The 24,364-nt window shown below is 36.5% G+C and overlaps 1 protein-coding gene across 1 annotated transcript in view; it reads right to left on the reverse strand.

The window, feature by feature from the left end:
- LOC126826994 (D-glucuronyl C5-epimerase B) overlaps positions 1 to 24,364 on the reverse strand; it is a 195,060-nt gene that overhangs the window by 168,204 nt on the left and 2,492 nt on the right. The window contains exon 2 of the mRNA XM_050556149.2: positions 2,064 to 2,294. The gene's annotated coding sequence lies outside the window, so the exon portion shown is untranslated. The remainder of the gene's footprint in view (positions 1 to 2,063; positions 2,295 to 24,364) is intronic.

Here is a 24,364-nt window from a genome sequence, read left to right on the forward strand (position 1 = left end):
AAAGGCAGATTTAGCTCTTGCATAATCTATGTTTAATATCTGGAAATATAAATTGAACAAACAGAAAGATTGTTCTACAACATGCCGTGGGACGGATGGCCAAATAGTTAGCGCAAGAGAGCTGTATCATAAGGTCTGTCATTGAGTCAACTGGCGTGGTTTCGATTCCCGGTTGTATGTGACAAGGAGTAGGGTCACCTGTCCAACATTGTGGGTTTCTCCAGGTCCTCCGGTTTCCTCCCACTGCTAAAGACCTGTACGCGGAAGTGAATTATTGAAATAAAATTGAACCATATGTTAGGACCAAAATGACCTAGTTTGTGTCGAGTATTTTTTAAAATAAAATTAAACCATATGTTAGTCCCGAAATGATCTAGTTTGTGTCGGTGGACCTTAAACCCCATCTCTCTCTATCTCTCTCTCTCTCTCTCTCTCTCTCTCTCTCTCCATGCAATGGGCTATGAGAGAAATTTTGCCAAGCTGAGCATGTCACAATATGCCAATGTCCCGTCAGACTGGAGCGACTGGAGCGTAGGAAAACAACTTGCAGAACACACCCATATTACATACAGATCAATGAATTATGATTAATTTCTGTTATAAGAGAATCTAATAGGATATTTTCCAGCAGAATGGAAGCAGAAGATCTACCAGAGTGTGTATATTATTATAAGTACAGTTTGTATGTTTTAATTACATGAAATAAAATATAAACTTACTACAGGTAAATACATGGAACCGTGCCAAACTAAACTCCCAAGGCAAGGTACAATGTAGAGAGAGAAAAAAACCCGACGAAGTGGAATGCAGGTAAAAATAGACAGGTAAATGATTGTATTTCGGTGTCATGGATGTAAGTATAGAAATAAAAATAAACTTTGTCGATAATCAAACAGTCCATGTAATTCTACTTGAGGTGTGGGTGGTAGGGAAGGAAATGTCGAGGACAGAAATGAAATGAAATGGGGTTTAACGTCCTACTGTTCGGCTCCTAAAGGGCTAATGAAGATGGGCATACGCCATACAGTGTGCTATGAGGGAAATTTTGCCCGGGCAGCGGCGCTATTGCCTACTCTTATATCAAATTCCAAATGCCAAGGGATCTTTTATATGCACACCAATATACACAACCTTGTTTTTTAGTCTCATCCAAACAACTACATGTAGGCAAATTATCCTAGCCAGACATTACCCCTGACATTGCTACAAAAATCCAAAGTTTCTTATAACTTATAAAATAACTCTACCTTAATTAAAGAAGACCTTTTTTTTGCTTCATTAGTCATTCACGAACTGTCAACAAACTATTTGAAATTCCTTAGTACAACAAACCACAGGAGCGTGAGTTAATAGTTCACCATTTTCAACACAGACACGGGTAATTAAACAGTTATTCTCTAAGGAACTAATCTATTAATCTTAGATGGGGTATGCCGTGATTGAGTCAGTGTGTGGGAGGTACAGGTCAAGGCAATTGACTGAGACTAATGAGAGAGAGAGAGAGAGAGAGAAAGAGAGAGAGAGAGAGAGAAAGAGAGAGAGAGAGAGTTTTATGTCCACTCAACAAATTAGTTTGTTTTAGGAAAAACCTAATATATGTTTTATCTTAATGCTTTGAATTTATACAGAGATTTCTCTAGCAATGAGTGGGGAGGGGTGGATGGCCGAATGGTTAGCACGTGCACGCTGTATCATAAGGTCTGTCGTCTGTCACAGAGTTGTATGTGACAAGGAGTAGGGTCGACTGTCAAACCTCATGGGTTTTCTCCGGGTTCTGCGGTTTCCTCCTACTGCTAAAGACTCCTACACACAAGCAAATTATTGAAATAAAATTCAATCATGTGTTAGTCTCAAAATGACCTAGTTTGTGTCGAGTGGGCGTTAAACCTCTCTCTCTCTAGCAATGAGTGGAAATCAGAGAACCCAATAAAAAACATGTATTCAAAGCAATATAGACAGCATGCATGTATGAATAACAGAACAACATTGGATGTTACTGTACAAATAGATTGTTTGATTGTGTGCAAACATGAATGATTCAGATAATAAAAACATTTGCTTACCTTAAAACAAACTATGTTATAGGATCAGGAAATGGTACTCAAGTTTATAAGTAGCCCAGTATTTCTTTACCAAATAACGTATATACTAAAACATCTAAACACAATAACAGCCAACTCTATACTATTAGTAAAATACTTGTGGCTTTTCACAGCTGTAAAACTATGCCTGTGGCACTTTTCACTCTCTCTTTCTGTCTTTTCCAATGGTGAATGAGTTTGTTATCACGCTATCTGCAAGACAAAGATTATATAGTTAAGTAGCAATGGACTGGAGAGGTTTTGGTATGCACAACAAGCGTACTTCTCTGTTTTTGTAGATAATAATAAACAGGGGAAATCGTAGATTATCTATGGAATTTTTATTATCCAGTTCATAAATGAATGATTTAATCTTTTTTGGCAAGTAAATAAATGAACAGTATATACACTGTATATATTTTGTTTTTCAAGTTAGTTTCAGCAATGACACCTTTTATTGCCAGGCCCCCTGTTCTGCAGGGAATTTAGAGAATTGTCTTGGGAAAGCTCATCACCATACCCCCTCCCATCCTACTGGAAAATATTATTATTCTAAAAATATGAATTAAATGGTGAATCATTGCTGCAGAAAAAAAGGACATTCAACTTGCTCAACCCCATTTCATCGCATTTAATTTCAAAAAGCTTTATTACCGAAAATACAACTGATAACAAGAAACAATGAAATGAAATGGGGTTTAACGTCCTACTGTTCTGCTCCGAACTGGGCTAATGAAGACCTGGCACACACCATACAGTGTGTAATGAGGGAAATTTTGGCCGGGCAGTGGCACTATGGCCTACTCTTACATGTACATTGTATATCGATTCCAACTGCCAAGGGATCTTTTACGTGCATGTCAATGTGTACAAAGAAACTCTTTTTTTTTTTGTCCCTTCTGAACGACTAGACAGTTGTTCATGATAACAAGTAACAATCATTTAATAAATAAATTGCACAACTGAATAAAGTGCACTTCGTAACTTTTAGTTATCTGAACCAGTCTGTATGAAACAGACAGTATACATAGATATTTCAACAACCCGATAAATATACAGAGAAAACTGCTTAAAATTTATTCAATTAGCCACCAGTTTACGTGTCTTCCTTTATCAGGAACCATAGAAAATCGTTTTTGCTCAACATGTAAACCCCAAGAATATCTGGCAGAACAAATGATTAATTGGACAACTGGATTGTATCAAAAAGATTTCAAAAGATGAAACCATTGCTAAATGAGTTGGTGGAAGATCATCTTCAGAACGGATGCTAAAAAATCCCACTTTCATTTGGCTGGTTAAAGTAGATAATTGTATGCAGCTAGCAATCAATATAAATTCAATATTACTCTTGAGCTGTGCAAGATCCACAACCCCAAATCAATATCTGATGTGTGGAAAAAGATGCAATGCGAATTAACAAGACATTCAAGATTTTTGACAGCGCGATAAAAAGGCTAGGGGAATAAAAGGAGTCAATAACAAAACCCCCCTGGTTATTAACGTGACTTTAAGTTCAAAATGTCATGTTCGCTAAAATTGTGTATAAAATATTCTCTTATTAATAACATCTGAAAAAATATAATTTCTAGATTACCAATAAAAACCCAATAAGAACCAGGGTCCATCATATCATGTCATATTTCTGATGTCACACGTCATTCTATGTCACATGTCATACTCATATTTGTAATATAATTCCATACGTCATGTAAGAGTATGTCTAATGTCATGCAGCACTCTTATGTCTAACATCATGTCTCATCATAGTGTGTCTAATGTCATGTCACGCCATAGTATGTCTTATGTCATGTCATAGTGTGTCTAATGTCATGTCACGTCAAAGTATGTCTAATGTCATGTCACGTCAAAGTATGTCTTATGTCATGTCACGTCAAAGTATGTTTTATGTCATGTCACGTCAAAGTATGTCTTATGTCATGTCACATCATAGTGTGCCTTATGTCATGTCACCTCATAGTATGTCTTATGTCATGTCACGTCATAGTGTGCCTAATGTCATATCACACTCACATGTCTAATGCAAATGATAACATCATAGTAACAGAAATGAAATTAAATGGGTTTAACGTCCTAGTGTTCTGCTCCGACCTGGGCTAATGAAGACGGGCATATGCCATACAGTGTGCTATGATGAGGGAAATTTTGCCCGGACAGCGGCACTACTGCCCACTCTTATATCGAATTCTAACTGTCAAGGAATCTTTTCTGTGCACGCCAATGTGTACACAGGACCTCGTTTTTTCATCCCATCCAAACAACTAGACAGCTGTCCATGTCAGGCCCTCCACCCTGCATCACTGATGGCAAATATTTATGAACTTTCTTGGCCAATGCAGGGATCGAACACCCAACCTCCAGGCTAGTGAGCCAGCGTCTTACCCACTTAGCCAACTGTTGCCCCCATCATAATAACATGATTTAACTTAATCTTGAATAACACCAGATATGTACAATTAAACCAGGAACAGAATCAATACACTTGGTAACTTAATGTTTTTTGGGCAACACTCTTCAACATATACTCAGTTTGCTAATGACCGAAATCCTCAATTGACACCTCACGAGTGATGATCAATCCAGTATCCTCCAAGTGTTATGTTTTGCTGAGACGATCTCTTGATGATCTGTCAATAATCAGCATAACAATTAGGTCAAGTAGAGAGAGAGAGAGAGATGGAGAGAGAGAGAGAGAGAGAGAGAGAGAGAGAGGGTTTAACCTCCACTCAACACAAATTAGGACTAACATATAGTTCAATTTTATTTCAATAATTCCCTTCTACTTAGGTGTCTGTCTGTAGGAGTGGTCGGGTGGGAGGAAACCGGGGAAAACCTCACAAGGTTAGACAGGCGACCCTGGTAATTGTGGGATAATTGCGACAAAAAAACACTTGTTTGTGATTAGTAAAACCCTATTTTTTCCAAATTTCAATGTACATCCTGTGGTCATTTTAATACTAAGAGCATAAAATGAGATGACAAGTGGTTCTTCTGAGTTCATTGTAGGGATTCAAATATAGATATTCGATTTGTGAGTCCAGGGGCTGCTGTAGGGGATTTAAACACAGATATTCTATTTGTGAGTCCCGGAGCTGCTCTAGGGGATTTAAACACAGATATTCTATTTGTGAGTCCCGGGGCTGCTCTAGGGGATTCAAATATAGATATTTTATTCATGAGTCCAGGGGCTGCAATAGGGGATTCAAACATAGACATTTTATTCATGAGTCCAGGGGCTGCAATAGGGGATTCAAACATAGACATTTTATTCGTGAGTCCAGGGGCTGCAATAGGGGATTCAAACATAGACATTTTATTCGTGAGTCCAGGGGCTGCTGTAGGGGATTGGTATTTATACATGTATGTAGGGGAAAGAGAATAGGAGTGTAACGTTCACTCAACACAAACTGTAGTTCATTTAGGGACTAACACATTTCTGCATAACGAAGAGTGAGATCGGGACTAACATATGGTGAAATTCAATAATTCTCTTGGAATTGTGGAAGGAAACTGGAGGACCCAGAGAAAACCCACAAGGTTTAACAGGCGACCCTAGTCCTTGTTACGTACAAGACAAGTGTTCGATCGAAACCACCTCACTTGTCTCAATGACAGACCTTATAATAAAAAGCGCAAAACTTTGGCATAATAAGATCAGATTATTGCATACGTACATGCATCGAACCAACAATTATAAAACCGAGATGAGAATGAAATCATGTAGACAGATTTTAATTATAATTGAAAACTCGCTGAACATGTTTTAATATCCATGTACATTCATCATACAATCAATCTTTTCAGTTTATTTGGACCCACAGCGACAGCGAGATTTACAAAACGACTCGTCAAGAACTGCAAATCCTGTTTATTAATTTATTATTAATGGTCTATGAATGCTACATGTACATGCTTGTCTTTTAAAAGCAAAACCTTGTCTATTTACATCCATGCATATCTATCGAGTCTATCGGTATTCATAGCCACACAAATAACCTGACAATCTAATACAATTCTCAGGTTTTTCTTTCAATACTCCCTGTCATAAAAACATTATTTTCTTGCTTGAGTAGAATCTACATACTTCCATATTTTTTTTTTTTTGTATTCTGATCGATATTTAAGCTTACTATTTGATTATTAGTAAATATAAATAGTGGTCCCCCTAGGCCATTTGCTCTGAAATATTTTTTGTTAATAATTATACAAGGTCTGGTTTAGAAGTAATGTTTAGTTAAAGTAACGATATGTAATTTTCTGAAAATATCAGGGAGCCACATGGAATCTTTGTAAATACTGAAAATCATGCATAATAGAATCTTTAAAGATGGGTTCCCGCGTACAAACTGGGTGATTTAAAGTAGCTAAGTCTCTAACTCAATATCATCCAAAACCTTCAACATTGAAAACACGAATTATGTGTCTGTTTTAATCAACATTGATGTTGTCATCCTACCGGGAAAAAGATGGGCGTCTGATATTCAATATTTAAGACAAAATAAACATTTTACTTGGTACACGAATCAAGTACCATAATGCGTTTCAGCGCAATTTGTTACAGACGACTCAAAGAACGAGGTTAGACATATTCCACAAGTCATGTCAAACGGTGACCCCATATTCTTATCTGAAGAGCATGCGCAAAAATACTATCGGTGTAGACTGCAGTAACCAGACGCTAGAGATTGCCATTTGATTGAGACTTCTGGAGTATTTCGTCGAACATAACTGCCTTGAAATTAGAGTAAAAACGGAAACGATTGAATGTAAATCAGTTTATTTACATTCATATTACATTTCGACCCATTACATTATATAAGTTTCGACCCATTTGTGTCAATTTGTAGATCCCAAATAGCTCCTTTAATGGTATATATGGTATATAGTATTTTTCTAGTAAGATTGGATACAATGTATCTCTTTTTTCCATATATACCAAAATTATCATACTTTTATTGGAAATAACCACCCGATAAATACTTTTCTGGGAACCCATCTTTAACATTTGATGATATAGAAGTGGGGTTTGTGCACCTACATGTACCTATCTAATATACATGTATAATGACAGACATTTTACGTAGACAACAAATTCCAACTGCCGCAATTAGGGTGATTTTTCATGCCTGCCAAAGTGTTTATGGAACTCTTTTTTTTCTTGTACTATCAAACGACTAATTGGTAGAAATCAACAGTGAGTAACATATGTATCCACCACTACCTACCACAGATACAATGTAGTGTGTTGTTGAAGCGGTGTAATGCATTAACGCCCCGACTTAAATAGGCCTTGTCTGCTGGATCCGATCGGCCAGGGAGGTATTACATGTATGATACCATTCAAAACTTTGGGTAACAGCTCATGTCCTCTTGTGTTAGGAGCCACGCTGGGTAAGATGCGTGTTCGATCCCTGCATTGGCCGTGAAAGTTCTTTGAGATTTTTCCAACATGGTTTCCCATTGTCACAGTAAGACGTTCAGTTCAACTCTATTTCATTTCCTCTTGAGTTAATTCAATGGAGAGTTCTCGGTGTTCAGGTATCAGCCTTAGCATCTTGCTGTGTCTTCCATTGAACTTTAGCTTTTCAAAACCAAAATTTTATACCCGATGTCTGCACCATAGAATCATGACTACTACTACTAGCACAACATCCCATTCTGTACAATTAAATTTTTCGTCAATTGTGAAAACATCCATCTCACATGTTATCGTCATAATCTGATGTTGCAAAACACATCGTCCATTTCAAAAATTGTGCGTTTTGTTGCGTCTCTCAATATTGTTATACAGCATGTACCCATCAGTATGTTATTTGACTGACCTGAAAGCATGTGTTTTATTAGCATCAAGATGGCTAAATCTATTTTTTAAGGCTAGCTCAATTTTTGCAAGATCAATGAGATGTAAACGTGATTGTTGGCAAGATTGTAGGTTAGAGTAATGGGTAAGCATTGTGGCTAGGTCAAGGGTTAGGGTTTGGATTGGTGCAAGCCCTGTTTACATGTCGTGACCTATGAAAAAAAATTGAGCTGGCCTTATCATTTAGCACTAACCCCATAAATATGGGAGATGTAGGAAGATATACAGTTCTTCCAGGTCAATACACATCTTAATGAAACTGTCAATCAAAGACAGAACACTTGATGTAACCAGCCATGGGATTATTGAATCAGAACAATTAAATCTACTCAGTCAGAAAATTGAAACACTGTTGTACAATTGTTTGTGGATTACACAGTATGTTTAGTTTATTTAACTCGTGTAATCTGGACAGGTCCGTCAGAAGAATATTAGCAGCCCTTACAATTGGGCAAAGCAATGTACTGGGGCCCCTGATCTCCCAACATATTAAAATCTGGACATCTTAAAAACATTAGCAGCCCTTGGGCAAAGCAATGTCCTGGGGCTCCTGATCTCCCAACATATCAAAATTTTGTGTCTGTTGTGTAAAGGTGTTGCCTGACAACGGGAGCGCTCTGCTCAATTCAAATATCAGTTAAATGCTAGATGGCCCCGATTCCAGATCCATTATTTGTTGTATACAATTGAAATGAATAAAAGTGGTTTTCACATCCTACCGTTCTGCTCCGACCTGGGCTAATGGAGACAGGTACATGTATATGCCATACAGTGTGCTACACGTATGAAGGAAATATTGCCCTGACAGGGGGACCTTGGTTTTTCATCCCATTCAAACGACTATATATTGTACCTTGTCAGGCCCTCCGTCCTGCACCAAACAACAAGGGAGAACCACGCCGGAAAATACCAATGAACTTTCTCAGCCAAAACAGGATTGAACATGGGATCACTAGGCAATGGCGTACGAGCTGGGGGGGGGGGGGGTGGCCCCCCCCATTTTGGGCACCAAATGCTGGGAAAATTTGGGCACACAGTTGTACTTTGTAAAAGTTGTATAAAAAAAATATTGTGTTCTTGAATGTGTCCAATTTAAATTCAGAGGGAAATTTTGCCCGGGCAGCGGCACTATCGCCTACTCTTATAACGAATTCCAACTGCCAAGGGATCTTTTACATGCATTTCAATGTATACACGGGACCTCGGTTTTTCGTCTCATCCGAAGGACTAGACAGCTGTCCTTGTCAGACCGTCCGTCCTGCATCACTGACAAGGGGGAACCACGCCGGAAAATCTGGATGAACTTTCTCGGCCAATGCAGGGATCGAACACCTGACCTCCAGGCTAGAATCTGATTAAGATAACACACTATTTATGGTTTATTTCAATGTGCAAGGATGACAAGCAAATTCGTGAAGTGTTCCATATATTTGCAGTTAAATAAACCATAGTAATTGTTATCCATTAATAGAGTGTTATTTTAATCAGATTGTCTCAACTCTTGACTAAATTGTCCCGGAGTCAAATCCATGGAGTTGAGGGAGAGAAATAGGGGTTTAAAGTTACAATTTCATATTTTTAAAATGTATTAAAATAAAGCCCTAAAATAGATGGTATCTATAAACAGTCTTACCATTGTTAAAGAATAATCCTATAATTCACCATTGCCAGTTGAGAAGTTGGCAAAAATATCATTTTCAACTTCACATTCGAACGCTTGAAGATAGCTATTCCATGGTGGGGAATATAAAACAAGGGAGGTAATTCGAAGGTAATTGTGTTATTATTTCCGGTGTGAAGATTTTTAAGTGTGAGAAAGATCGTATAATAGTGAGTTGCTGCTTATTGAGCAAAAGACATCAAAATTATTATGTTTTGACTTTCTTAGAAAATATGAAATTGTAACTTTAACGTTCACTCGACACAAACTACATGCAGGTTATTTCGGAACTACCATACGGTTCAATTTTATTTCAATAATTGGCTTGCGTGTAGGGGGTCTTTATGTATACCCACGATCCAATCTGTATTACGGAACAGTGAATCGATGGTAACAATGACGAATGCAACCCAAGGTAAAAGTTTGTCGATTTGACATACACAACATGGACAGGTGTAAAATCATCAAACACATTCACTTGATGGACATTTCCTATTTCTCATCTAATTCTATAGCCAACATTTTAAACAATGATTCCTGATTTATCTTTACCAGCTGCCTGCATTATACACTACATCGCAAAAAAACTAATAAATCCTATTTTTTTTTACCCTGTTCTGTTATCTCCAGTGATTGCCAATATTTTTTACGTATTTTCATTTGAAGACAGGTATTATCTCGCCTATGATTGAAGACGGATGAAGTACAAGACAGCTGATGTATACTTTTTAATTGTCTTTTTTTCATTGTTTGTGTAAAGTTTATTAATATCAAGTGTCAAGAGATTAAATCAAGCCATAAAACTAATCAGTTTGACAAAATCTGAGGCCTGGTTCCAACAAAAAATTCTACTCTCTCCATTTTAAATTTATTTGGTTGCTTTGATATTAAAATCAATTTCTGTATTCACACTTCCTTTGCGATTTATACATTCGATACGAACCAACTGAAAGTAAATCAGTTTGACAAAATCTGAAGCCTAGTGAGTTCAAAGAAAAAAATCTACTTCTATGGCACTTTCGTATTCTTTGGCTGCTTTTGATATTTTAATTACAATCTGGTTAAAACACAGATCCTGTGTCGTTTCATTTTTATGGTTCAAAATTTCGTTTTACTTGTCTTTACTACACGAGAATCTGGACGAGTTGTTATATACATGTACCTCGAGTTCTAGTTGATGTCAGGGATTGGTGGTCTGTTGCGGAGAGTTTTTAGCTTGTGGTACACGGAACTGTGGGCATCCCACTAGAAACATCAATGTTGATTGGTTAATCAAATGCCTGATAGGGTCAAAAGCGGCTTGTATGAACCCTGACGTGACCTCCTACTACAACTGGTCAGATCTTCATGCAGTGGAGGCTATCGAAAGTATAAAAATTGAAACGAAATATAGATCTGTATTTTAATCAGATTGTTTAAAATAATTTATGTATCACTACTTCCTTTGGGATTTCAATACTTTCTAATCCGTAACCATCTAAAAGTTGTCTAGCCTGGAGGTCGGGTGTTCGATCCCTGCATTGGCCGAGAAAGTTCATCCAGATTTTCCGACGTGGTTCCCCCTTGTAGGGATGCAGGACGGTGGGCCTGACAAGGACAGCTGTCTAGTCCTTCGGATGAGATGAAAAACCGAGGTCCCGTGTATACATTGGAATGCACGTAAAAGATCCCTTGGCAGTTGGAATTCGATATAAGAGTAGGCGATAGTGCCGCTGCCAGGGCAAAATTTCCCTCATAGCACACTGTATGGCGTATGCCTGAGTAATTTTTCAAAACTAAATCTGTGTTTATGTGTAAGAGAGAAAGAGAAATGGGGTTTAACGTCCACATGACACAAACCAGGCCACTTCGAGACTAACATATGGTTTAATTTCAATAATTCGCTTGTGTGTAGGGGTCTTTAGCAGTGGGAGGAAACCGGAGAAAACCCACGAGGTTGGACAGGCAACCCTACTCCTTGTCACGTACAACCGGGGATTCGAAACCCTGCCAGTTGACTCAATGACAGGCCTCATGATACAGCGCGCACGTGCTAACCATTCGGCCATCCAACCACCCAGTGTTTATGTGTGAAAACTATATTGACGTTTAATAAGTACGACACATGAACAGAGCATGACATCATCATCACAGTCATCTGGAAGTTTGTCAATGGCATCAATCGTGATGCAATTGTCCAAAGAACAAACATTTGAAGTTTCATCTCAGGCTGTTCTAGATATGACCATACATGTATAACTCCAATACTTTTTAATCTCCATTGGCTCCCAATAACTTATAGAATTGAATACAAAATTCTGCTTTTCACCTACAAGTGTGTAAATGACCTTGCGCCATTATACCTCTCGCAGCTATTGTGTTTGTACAAGCCTTCTCGACAACTCCGCTCAAGTAACGACAACTTCTTGCTGATAGAAAGAAATGCAAAACAAGTATCGGTTGGAGAGAAATCTTTTTCAATAAAGGCTCCTAAATTGTGGAACAAATTACCATTTAGCCTAAGAAACTGTGCATCACTTTCGACTTTTAAAGCAAAACTCAAGACTTTTTTTATTTACCAAAGCCTTTTGTTAACTGTGATACAGTCTTTTTATCCAAATTCTTAACTTAGTTGTTTTTATATTTCCATTTTCGTTCAAGTTACAATTTCATATTTTCTAAGAAAGTCAAAACATAATTATTTCTATGTCTTTTGCTCATTTATACGATCATAGGTGTCATTCTCACACTTAAAACTCATTTACACCGGAAATAATAACACAATTACCTCACTTGTTTTCTATTCTCCACCATGGAGTAGTTATCTTCAAATGTTGGAATTTGAAGAGGAAAATGATATTTTTGCCAATTTCTCAACTGGCAATAATGAATTATAGGATTAATAGGATTATTCTTTAACAAGGTAGGACTGTTTATAGATACCATCTATTTTAAGGCTTTTTTTTAATAAATTTTAAAAATATAACTTAAAAATATGAAATTGCAACTTTCAGTAATTTTTATATATTCTTATTTTTGCCTTTAACTATTTACATGTATTTTTTATTCTTATGTATTGTATCTTTTTTAAGTTTGTAAAGAGCATCTGGGCATTTAGGTGAAAGATGCGCTATATAAATACACCATAATAATAATAATAATAATAATAATACTGAAATTGACCGAGACTTATGGCTTTTTCTTGAGAGCAAGACAAAGAATAATAAGACGATCACTAACGCAACTAATAATTCCTGGTTTAAAAGTTAATAAAACGTGTACAATCGCATGCTTTGAGCTTTTACATAAATACTATAAATTAATACGTATCTCCATCAATTCGCTTTACAATTCAAGATTTGTTATTTCACATTAAGTCAACAGATGTCATTTCAAGCTCTTGTAGGAAATTGGAACTTTGAGGAAATGACAAAAAATATCTTCCTTTGACACAAGCCATCTATACTCTTGTTAGAAATGTCCAAATGTAATAAAAGCGATTAAAAGGAAATGTTTTCAATAAAAGAATTGCGAGAAATTCGGTGAGAAAACTTGTTGTTAATTGCTGACTCAGCTTGTTCTATTAGATCAGACTAAAGAAACACATCAACCGTGATTTATTATTGGAACTAAATTACAAGTGACCTCCTGAAAGTGTGATTACGACCCCCATACAAATTCTATTTGCTTTATCTCTTCCAGTCACAATAGGCCTTTAATGGCCAATCCAATCATTTTATTGTTCATCTACAAGTGGTCATCTAACCTATCTCTCTCCCCTGGTCAATATCATCATGCAGACCTGTCCAGATGCAGCTAATAACACACAGACAAAATCAAATAATCCACTAGCAGATTGAGCAGAATACCAGGTCATTTATAGAACAGATAATTAAAACCAGTGGATAATTAGATTAATCTGGTCCTTCAAACAGATTGACTACAATAACACTTAGATCATTACTTAAATCGTAAAGTCGCTGGATTCTAGTTGTGCAATTTTCACACAATAACTAATATTTCACGACGTACATGTAATCAACGGGAAAATATACTCAGATTGATTATTTATTTAACATTTAATTTCTCTAATATATACTCTATTCAAATTGATCATATCACATTTAATTAAACATATACATTATGCAAGAGCTAAATCTGTCTACTGCAGGTCTTTCTTTAGACCTAAATTATTAGACATTAATTAACCTATCCAGACCATAATCAACTCTAGATGGCATTGCTAGCCCGCGATCTTTAGTGGATTATGAGCCTATTTACTGCATATAACTTTCCTTCACGATTTAATGATTAAATGGATAATCGAGACTATGTTGTTTATCGTACTGACTTTAGTAATGATGATCAAGGCTAGCAGGAAACTACAACCGCATAGTTCTTGGGTCATAGTGGATCAATTTGTATGAAATTTTCAGCAAATTGCTTTTACATTATCTAGTTTTTAACTATTATAGTGAGAACTGCCAACTCGTTATCAAATCTCCCATAATGTATCTTTAAAGATATGTCTGGAATATACAAGCGAAGTAGCATCCATACTATGGACTGATATTCCTTTCAATGATTCAGTTTTTACAATATTGTAATTGTCTGCAAGGAATTCAAAATCGCTCAAATGACGTTTAGTGGGTTTAAAGAAAGAGAGAGAAATGGGGTTTAACGTCCACTCGATTCAAACTAGGTCATTTCAGGACTAACATATGGTTCAATTTTATTTCAATAATTCACTTGTGCATAGGGGTCTTTAGCAGTGGGAGGAAACCGGAGAACCTGGAGTACACCCACGAGGTTGGACAGGCGACCCTACTACTTGTCATGTACAACCGCTGAATCGAAACCACTCCTGGTGACTAAATGACAGACCTTATGATACAACGCGCACACACTAACCATTCGGCCATCCACCCCCCCCACCTCTCCGGCTTTAAAAAGCAATCCCTTTGATTACCTTCACTGACAAGGGGAAACCATCCTCTACATGCTCTGCCAACACTGAAATAAAAACAGGGACCAGTACCATATTAACTGAGCGGCACTGTGTATCCCTTAGTGTAATCTTTTTTCATACAAATCCACGTTGTAAAAGAATAGGTCGCAAGAGAATAACTCTTTTATATGAAGATCGGCAAACAAGATGAAACAAATGTCAATACGTGCGACTTTTACCAGGAATCCATTTCGATACATAATGGGGTTAATATAAGTATCCAGAATATTGAAAAAGGTCAGCACCGTTTGTGAAAGGGTTACCTAATGGCCAACATCAGAATATTCAAAAAGGTCAGTACCATTTCTGTGAGGGCTACTGGATGGCAAAAGCGTGTAACCTGCAGTGATAAAACTTTAATGGTCGTAGTCTCCCATTATCACCTGATTGTGTAATCTAATGACGTGATGCCAGTCAATAACGATAGTAACTTCTGACATGTTTCTTATTGATTTTATATGACAAGTCTCCAGCGAATACTTAATATTAAAAGGATTATTAGTAACTACAAGATTTTAACGCCTGATTAACTCCAAGCCTCTATTACTCATTACCTCGGACAAATCCATGACAACTTACCATTTTTTATACCCCATACTGGTTCTGATAAAGCTCCTTACACACAACTTGAAAGTTTATTTTCTGTTTGAAAGCAAGCAATAGAATTTAATGGCTCTAATTATCAGAACGCTTGAGGTTTAAAAACTATTTCTTCCCTTTACGGTCCTTGAACGTCTTTAAGTCATTAAGAACGTGTTGCATCTTCAATCTAATACAAAAGAGTTCAAACAATACAAGAGTAGGCTTTTAAATAAAATGGGTGTTTAACATCCTACTTTTCTGCTTAAAATAAGCTAATGAAGACAGGCATATGGCATGCAAAGTGCCAAGGATTCTTTTACATGTACATGCACACCAACTTGTACACAGGACCTCAGTTTTTTGTCCCATCCAAAGGACTAGAACTGTTCCTTGCCAGGCCCTCCGTCCTGCACCACTGACAGGAGGAAACCATGCTAAATACAATAACGAGGGTGTTTCTAGATCAAAACCTGGACTATGTAAATTGGCCACTGCATTATTTGCATTTTAAATTAAACTGTCGTTAAATCAACTCTCTGTGCATCTTTGAGCGTGATCTGAGTGACAAACTACAAAATTGTAATCTTGGTTTAAATAACATTATTGTATCATGGGAGCCACGGTGGCTAGTTGGTTAAGACGCTGGCTTGCTAGCCTGGAGGTTGGGTGTTCAATCACTGCATTGGCCAAGTAAGTTCATCGCGATTTTCCGACGTGGTTTCCCCTTTTCAGTGGTGCAGAATGGAGAGCCTGACAAGGACAGCTGTCTAGTCCTTCAGATGATATGAAAAAAAAACCGAGGTCCTGTGTACAATATTGTAAAAGTTGAATCTTTAAAAGGATTATCAAGCCAAAAATCATTCAATTCCGCTCAGTATTTACCATATGATCAACAGAAATTCCATTGATTTGTGATGCTCCCTATGTAAATAGTAGGTCACAAAATCTAATTAATGGGCATGTTTTTAATCCCAATTGAATACAAGCCAGAAGATAATCTAGCGTTAATATTTTGACTTTGTTTTCCTTATTAAATATTAAATCATCAATCTGAGCACATTTTAACATTGAGCTGTGAGAAATTTGATATTTTAAAAAGAAAGAGAGAGAGAGAGAGAGAGAGAGAGAGAGAGAGAGAGGTTAACATCCACATGACACAAACTAGACCATTTCGGGACTAACATATGGTGAGAGAGAGAGAGAGAGAGAGAGAGAGAGAGAGAGGTTAACATCCCCATGACACAAACTAGACCATTTCGGGACTAACATATGGTTTAATTTTATTTCAATAATTCACTTGTGCGTTGGTGTATTTAGCAGTGGGAGGAAACCGGAGGCCCCAGAGAAAACCCAGGAGGTTGGACAAGCGACCCTACTCCTTGTCACGTACAACCAGGGATTCGAAACCACACCAGTTGACTCAATGTCAGACCTTATGATACAACCCACACCTAAAGCGAATAACATACAGAGACTTTAAAGCGATATTACTTCGAGACCCATGATACAATAATCACAGACCTTATGATTCAACACACATGTAAAGCGAATGACATACAGAGATTTTAAAGGGATATTACTACAGGTCACGAGACCTATGATACAATAATCACAGACTTTATGATTCAATGCGCACGCAAAGCGAATGATATACAAAGACATTAAAGGGATATTACTACGAGACCCCATGATACAATAATGTTATTTAAACCAAGTGAAGCATGTTTATCTAATCCTATAAAACTGACACCTCGACATAGGAAACACTAGAAAAAAACACTAACATGTCCAATTGTCAACTGTCAGTTTCCTTTTGCTTGCAAATACAGCGAAGTCTACTTCAGTCAACCAAATCTTCTGAGAGGAGAATCAGATTTCTTCACCAGGAGAAACTGTCATAATTTACACTACGTGTGCGTGAACTGCAAAATATCAAATAAAGATTTCAAATCCACGCCAAAATGTACTCAAAATGATTATCTAATATTTAATTAAAGATACATTATGGGAGATTAGATATACATGTGGAGCTGGCAGTTCTCACCATAATAGTTAAAAACTAGATAATATAAAGGGAATTTGCTGAAAATTTCAGTCAAATTGATCCACTCTGAACCAAGATTTTAGCGATTGAATTTTCGGCGTAGCCTCAATCATCATTAGTAATGCCTGTATGATAAAAAAACATAGTCTTGATTATCCATTTCATGATTAAATCAAGAATAAAGTGGAGAAGCAAATGGGGTCCTAATCCAGTAAACATCGCAGGAAAGTGTTGACATCGAGAGTTGATTATGGTCTGGATAAGTTAAAGTTGCAATTTCATATTTTTAAGTTATATTTTTAAAATTTATTAAAATAAAGCCTTAAAATAGATGGTATCTATAAACAGTCCTACCTTGTTAAAGAATAATCCTATTAATCCTATAATTCACTATTGCCAGTTGAGAAATTGGCAAAAATATCATTTTCATCTTCAAATTCCAACGTTTGAAGATAACTACTCCATGGTGGAGAATAGACAACAAGGGAGGTAATTAGGAGGTAATTGTGTTATTATTTCCGGTGTAAATGAGTTTTAAGTGTGAGAATGACACCTATGATCGTATAATAGTGAGTTGACAACCTATTGAGCAAAAGACATAGAAATAATTATGTTTTGACTTTCTTAGAAAATATGAAATTGTAACTTTAATTAATGTCTGAATAACAATTTAGTTAACATTTAAGGCCTAAAGAAAGACCTGCAATATGCAGATTTAGCTCTTGAATAATGTATGTTTAATGAATAAAATAAAATTAAAATATCAACAGTACATATGGAGATATCAAAAACTGACAAATTATCTCCCGGCTAGAAATCAATCACATTAAAAACAGACCCATCAATTTGGTTCACAGTAAATAAAGATGGCTATGGGCTTGTTACAAGGGAGCAGCATAAATCGATCGAATTTTCAATTTGTCTTATCTTTGTAAATAATGAATGGAATTGAATGATTTTTGGCTGGATATTGCGTTTAGTAGCGATTGAACTTTTACAATATTGTAGTTTGCAAGGGATTCAAAAACCCTCAAATGATCAGCGGATTTAATAAGGTGCCATAAACTAAACTTGATATTGCTTGTGGAGATTAAACTTTCAAAATATTGTAGTTTTCAATGGATTCACAATCCTTTAGAGGTGTAACTTCTCTCTTCGAATATAACAGACTTCGAATGATTCTTCAATTCTTTAATATACCGGAACATAAATATACATATATCGTCATACAGTACTGACAGGCCAGTTACTGCACTTAGTAAGGGATCCTAACTAGTGACTGCCTTCAATGTACAAATTTTGTAATATTTAAGGAAAATCAGATAAAAAGATAAAAGTAAATGTAATTAAAACTGACATGTCGATAGATGAACAATGCATAAAAGATTAAACAATATAATAAATCAACAAAAACAATTGATGGGATTAACGTTGTCGTTACCAATGACGGCTTGAAAAGTGGTGACAGGTTAACGACTTACTAGGAAGTTGACCTTAAAGTGGTTAATTTAAGAAGCATTAATTATATTAGCGATAGCAGATTATCACACCATTATAATCCCTCAAATGTAGATCAGCGGCTTTATTAATAGAACTAACTATCTGTAGAGTATAGAAGCAGGTGGACCATCACCTTTAAAATTAATTTTCTTGTCAGTTTATTTACGGAGAAAAGTCATCAAACTTCAATCAAATATAGTTAGTTGAGGATATAATAGAATATTAGCTACACGCCAGAATGAACATCAACAAAGTTCAAAAATTTCTCTACCAAAGGACGATTTTTTTAAATAGGAAAGCAAAAGTTAATAAAATAGAAACCAAACATTTGATGTTTTTTAGGCATAAAATAATTACAGTTGTAGCTGCTCGAAATTGAAGAACTGCACAATACCAGATATTAACTGCTGCACCGAATGCTGTCAGATTACGATAGAACCAGAAAGTTGCTAATGGCAGGCAGGCAGGATGCTAACAACACAACTACTGTATTGATTACCTAAAGCACTAAGTTAAGCAGGGCTCTCTTTAAAATCCAATACTGGCTTGTTAAGAATACCCTTTGACTTTGATCATATTTGATTTCCGACAACTTGAGCCTATCTCCATGTCACTTTTCTGTAATCGACCAGCATATTTCTCAAAAGACGGTTACATGCATTTAGTCTCCAGTTTAACTTACGATATATGCCATCATCTTTATCTGCAGTTCATTCTTAAAGCAGATACACAGGGAAGCCCCTGGATTTTTGTAAAGTTCAAACTATTCCAGATTAATCTAATAAAAGTAATAAAACATCAAAAGGATAAACTTTATTTTATAATTTTTTTTAAAAAAAAAATCTTAAGATCTCCATCAACAATAATCACTGAATTATTTTTCGATAATCAAATCACACAAGATAACAGAATTTTCTAAAGCAACAAAATGGTGGATAAAAAAATATCTTTTAAACTTTGACATTTCATATCAGTGGAGAAAGGGGCTAAAGTTGGATAACTCTAACATATTCCAATATTATTGAATGACAACGCTTCATGTGGTTTTTTTTGCCCAGGCCTAATGAGGCTAATGTAAACCCCTTCAAAAGAAAAGTGTAACTGTTGATGTAGACGTGTTGTATAAAACCTATAAATCCATCTTTGATGACATGAAAAAGGAAATCTGCACAGATAAGAACATGACAGGACTTTATTACCAGGGTTTTTGCATATCCTTTGAAATCTGCACATCACAAGGAATTAGCTTGAGAATAATTAAGTCGGATATAATATTGTATGGCCAACAGACAAATCCTTCATTCTGTCATTCTACCATTTAACAATTGATCATAGACCTGCATTGATATATATATGTGGAGAGATCTGCTTCTAGGTATAAATAATCACATGGATTTCATTTCTCACAAAAAGCTTATTAAAGGGCTAATCCCGATATTTTTTTGAGAATAAAACTGTTTAATTTTGTTTTAAAATCCCTTAAAGTCCTCTTCCTTAGGGCCGAGCAACTAACTCAATATTTGTGATAAGTTTTCAAATAACTGAAACCCGTCAGTCTTCATCTGTTAATGGAGACCAGTGTCCCAAGCTGTATTATGCGGTGTCTAGATAAAACCAGACATTTTTTGTATAAAAATAATGTGTAGCTGACATTTACCTTTCGTTATCAAGTACAGCATTTGGTTCATTCACTGTATAGACCTCTAAAGGAACGGGAATCGATTATCAGGTCTCCCAGCGAAAAAATTGACCCGAAATCTTAAAAGGGTTACGTGTCCGGATAAGCAGTTTTGACGGTCACGTCCAAACGACTGAAAATTTTGAGCTGAAATTTTGAGATAAGGTCAATACACCATTTCTCTATATTTTGGCGCTTAAATTTCATACATACTCAGACTTTTATTTTTGAGACTCTGTTCAAATATGGGATAGTCCCTTTAAACAACTAATCTGTACCTTGCATGGCCTCACTGGATACCATCAAATACAATTTATAAACAATCTGCTCCGTTCTCAAAGATGGCCACTGATTTCATTAATTCATGTCAGTTCTGCAACAATTAGAACTGCCACAGTCGAAAGATAATCTAATTAAGTGATTATAAGCCTTTCCCCTGGGTACAGCTATATTGTGTACAAATATAACATATTGTACTATATGTTCATTGTATATAAAATATTGTAATCTTTAATCATCACTGCTTACTGGAGTCCTACAATCTGATTAAAACACAGATCCTATTTCATTTCGTTTTTATAGTTCAAAATTTCGTTTTACTTGTCTTTACTACACTTGGATCTGGAAGAGTTGTTATATACATTGTACATGTAACCCGCTTTCTGGATGATGTGTTATTGTTATGTTACGGTAAGTTTTTGGCTGAGAAGCATGGAACTGTGGGTAACCCACTAGACCTCAATGCTGATTGGTTGTAGATAAAAACTAAATCAGCCTATTGAAGGTTTTTTATCTCAATCAATCTAATTAAAATACAGATGTATATTTCATTTTGTGTTTTTATACTTTCGATGGCCTACACTACGTGAAGATCTGACTGGTTGTAGTGGAAGATAGCATCAGAGGTCATACAAATGACTTTTACCCTATGACCTCAGACAACAAATCAGCGTTGATGTTTCTAGTGGGTTACCCACAGTTCTGTGCTTTTCACGCCAAAAACTTGCAGCAACACATCGTTTCTTTGGCTAATCCCTCACATCATCCAGAACGCGGGTTATATAACAACTCGTCTAGATCCTAGTGTAGTAAAGACAAGTAATATGAAATTTTGAACTATAAAAAACGATACGAAATAGGATCTCTATTTTAAACCAATTGTTTCTACCTAGAAATCTTATATATTTAATATTTAGACACTTACGGTATTCACATGACAGCGCGTAATTAACTCTCTAGAACATTGGGTGGCCAACAAACTGGTTAAAACACAGATCCTATTTCGTTTCGTTTTTATAGTTCAAAATTTCGTTTTACTTGTCTTTACTACACTTGGATCTGGAAGAGTTGTTGTCGGGGATAAGCCAATGAAACGGTCTGTTACGGCGAGCTTTAGGCGTGTTTTTCACTGAACTGTGGGTAATCCACTAGTAACATCAACGCTGATTGGTTGTCTGAAGTCATAGGGTAAAAGTCATTCATATGACCTCTGATGCTATCTTCCACTACAACTTGTCAGATCTTCATGTAGTGTAGGCCATTGAAAGTATTAAAAAAATGAAACGAAATATAGATCTGTATTTTAATCAGATTTGGTGGCCAAGATATTACATGGATTAGAGCACCTGTGCCATTTAATAAGTCAACATTAAAATGGATAATCATATTTCATTGCTACGAGACAATTGAGACTATCTACGATACATGTACATCTTGTCAAAACTTCATAAACTCATAACTTTGCTCAGAATAAGGAAATTTGACTGAAATTTTCCATAATTTTGAATTATCTATTTTTAAACTAATATAGCAAGTAAGGCCAGGTCTTACATAAAGGTACATGTAATGCATCTGTAAAGCCTCTGTCTGTGTCCTTTTTATTTTGCATCAACTTAATCCACATTCAACTGTACTAAATTGAGTATGCAAATGTTGATAAATATCTTTGTAAATAATGAACAGATTTGAATCATTTTTGGACTGATATTTGTTTTAGAGAGAGAGAGAGAGAGAGAAAGAGAGAGAGAGAGAGAAATGGGGTTTAACGTCCACTCGACACAAACTAGGTCATTTCGGGACTAAACCCACGAGGTTGGACAGGCGACCCTACTCCTTGTCACGTACAACCGGGGATTTGAAACCATGCCAGTCAACTCAATGACATGATACAGCGCGCGCACGCTAACCATTTAGCCATCCAACCCCCCAGAGAGAGAGAAAGAGAGAGAGAGAGAGAGTATGACAAACGAACACCTCAAGTAGTTTACCAGGAGCTTCACTCTCACAGTATCTCAGGTAGCCGAGGGGACCTACCCTTATAGTCCCTATAACCCAGGGACCTACGAGATCTTAATATGGTTCTAGATATGTATAAATGTACAATAAATATCCTTTTTTTAATTCCAGCAAGATTTCCCCACAGACCAGGATTGAAATTAAACTGGACCTAATCAATAATAAAAGCCTGTAATAGGTGACCAGCAAATCTTGTCTACATTTATTAGACATTATCAACAAGACATAGCAACAATTGAGGAGCTTTCAGATCTATTCAAACTTGTTTAGTATCAGACGTAATTAGATTCCAGTTCACAAATGTCTTGAAATTAGCATATAGAAGAATCCTCCTTCATCCACTGAGGCACTGTAAAGGTCGGACACTATTGAAAAAAGACGAATTAGCTATTTAATGGAAGGCGCCATGCATAAATGAATGAACATGAATTTAAATTAAAGTCTGAATTAAAAGCTAATGTCTGGTTTAATCGCGGGAGCAAATTAATGTACATAGAGTAGTTTATGACGGGGATGGATACATACATATGCATATCAATAAACTCATTTATCATTTTCTGGCACTTAAAGTAAAAGTAATTACATGCACATGTAAGGAATGGTATGGCAGTCAATATACATTTTTAGCAATTCACTCAAATTGGAGAAGAATTTGATTGATATACAAAGACCCAGAGCGATACAGGGTTTAACATCCACTTGACACAAACTAGGGACTAACATATGGTACAATTTTATTTCAATAATTCACATCGGGTGTAGGGGGTCTTTAGCAGTAGGAGGAAACAGAGAGAGAGAAATGGGGTGTAATGTCCACGACACAAACTAGGTCATTTCGGGACTAACATGGTTTAAATTTATTTCAATAATTCGCTTGCGCGTAGGGGTCTTTAGCAGTGGGAGGAAACCAGAGGACTTGGAGAAAATCTACGAGGTTGGACAGGCGACACGGGAGGAAACAAGAGGACATAGAAAACTCCACAAGATTAGGCAGGCAACCCTTCTCCCTTGTTATGTGCAAGCTTGGGAAGAGCTTGTGCGTAGGGGTCTTTAGCAGTGGGAGGAAACCGGAGGATCTGGAGAAAACCGTCCACTAACACAAACTACACCATTTTGGGACTAACATATGGTCCAATTTTACTTCAATAATTCACTTGCTGGTCTTTGGCAGTGGGAGAAAAACAGAGGACCCAGAGAATCAGGAGAAAACCCAAGAAATTGGACAGACGACCCTACTCCTTGCCACATACAACCGGGGAATAGAAACCATGCCAGTTGACTCAATGTAAGAGCTTATGATAAAACGTGCACGCGCTAACCATTCGGCCCTCCACACCCTTATAGCACACTGCATGGCTTATGTGTGTCATTAGCACAGTAGGAGCAGGACAGTAGGATGTTAAACCCCATTTCATTCCATTTATTGGTATTTAAAGGACAATATTGGTGCCAGTCATTATCACATATGTGATAGAGCTGGTTAAACACATTCCAAATATAATTTTAACACAGAGATCATTGCTACGATAGCTGAGTAATACAGTTTTCCAGAATCGGAAGTGACGAACGCCAAAGGAAAACACAAGTCATCTCTCTGGATAACTGACTGATGTGACGAGTGATAACGGATGTACGGGCGAATTTCTGCTCACTAAT

This window comes from Patella vulgata, chromosome 7 (assembly GCF_932274485.2).
Source record: "Patella vulgata chromosome 7, xgPatVulg1.2, whole genome shotgun sequence".
NCBI lineage: Eukaryota > Metazoa > Mollusca > Gastropoda > Patellidae > Patella > Patella vulgata.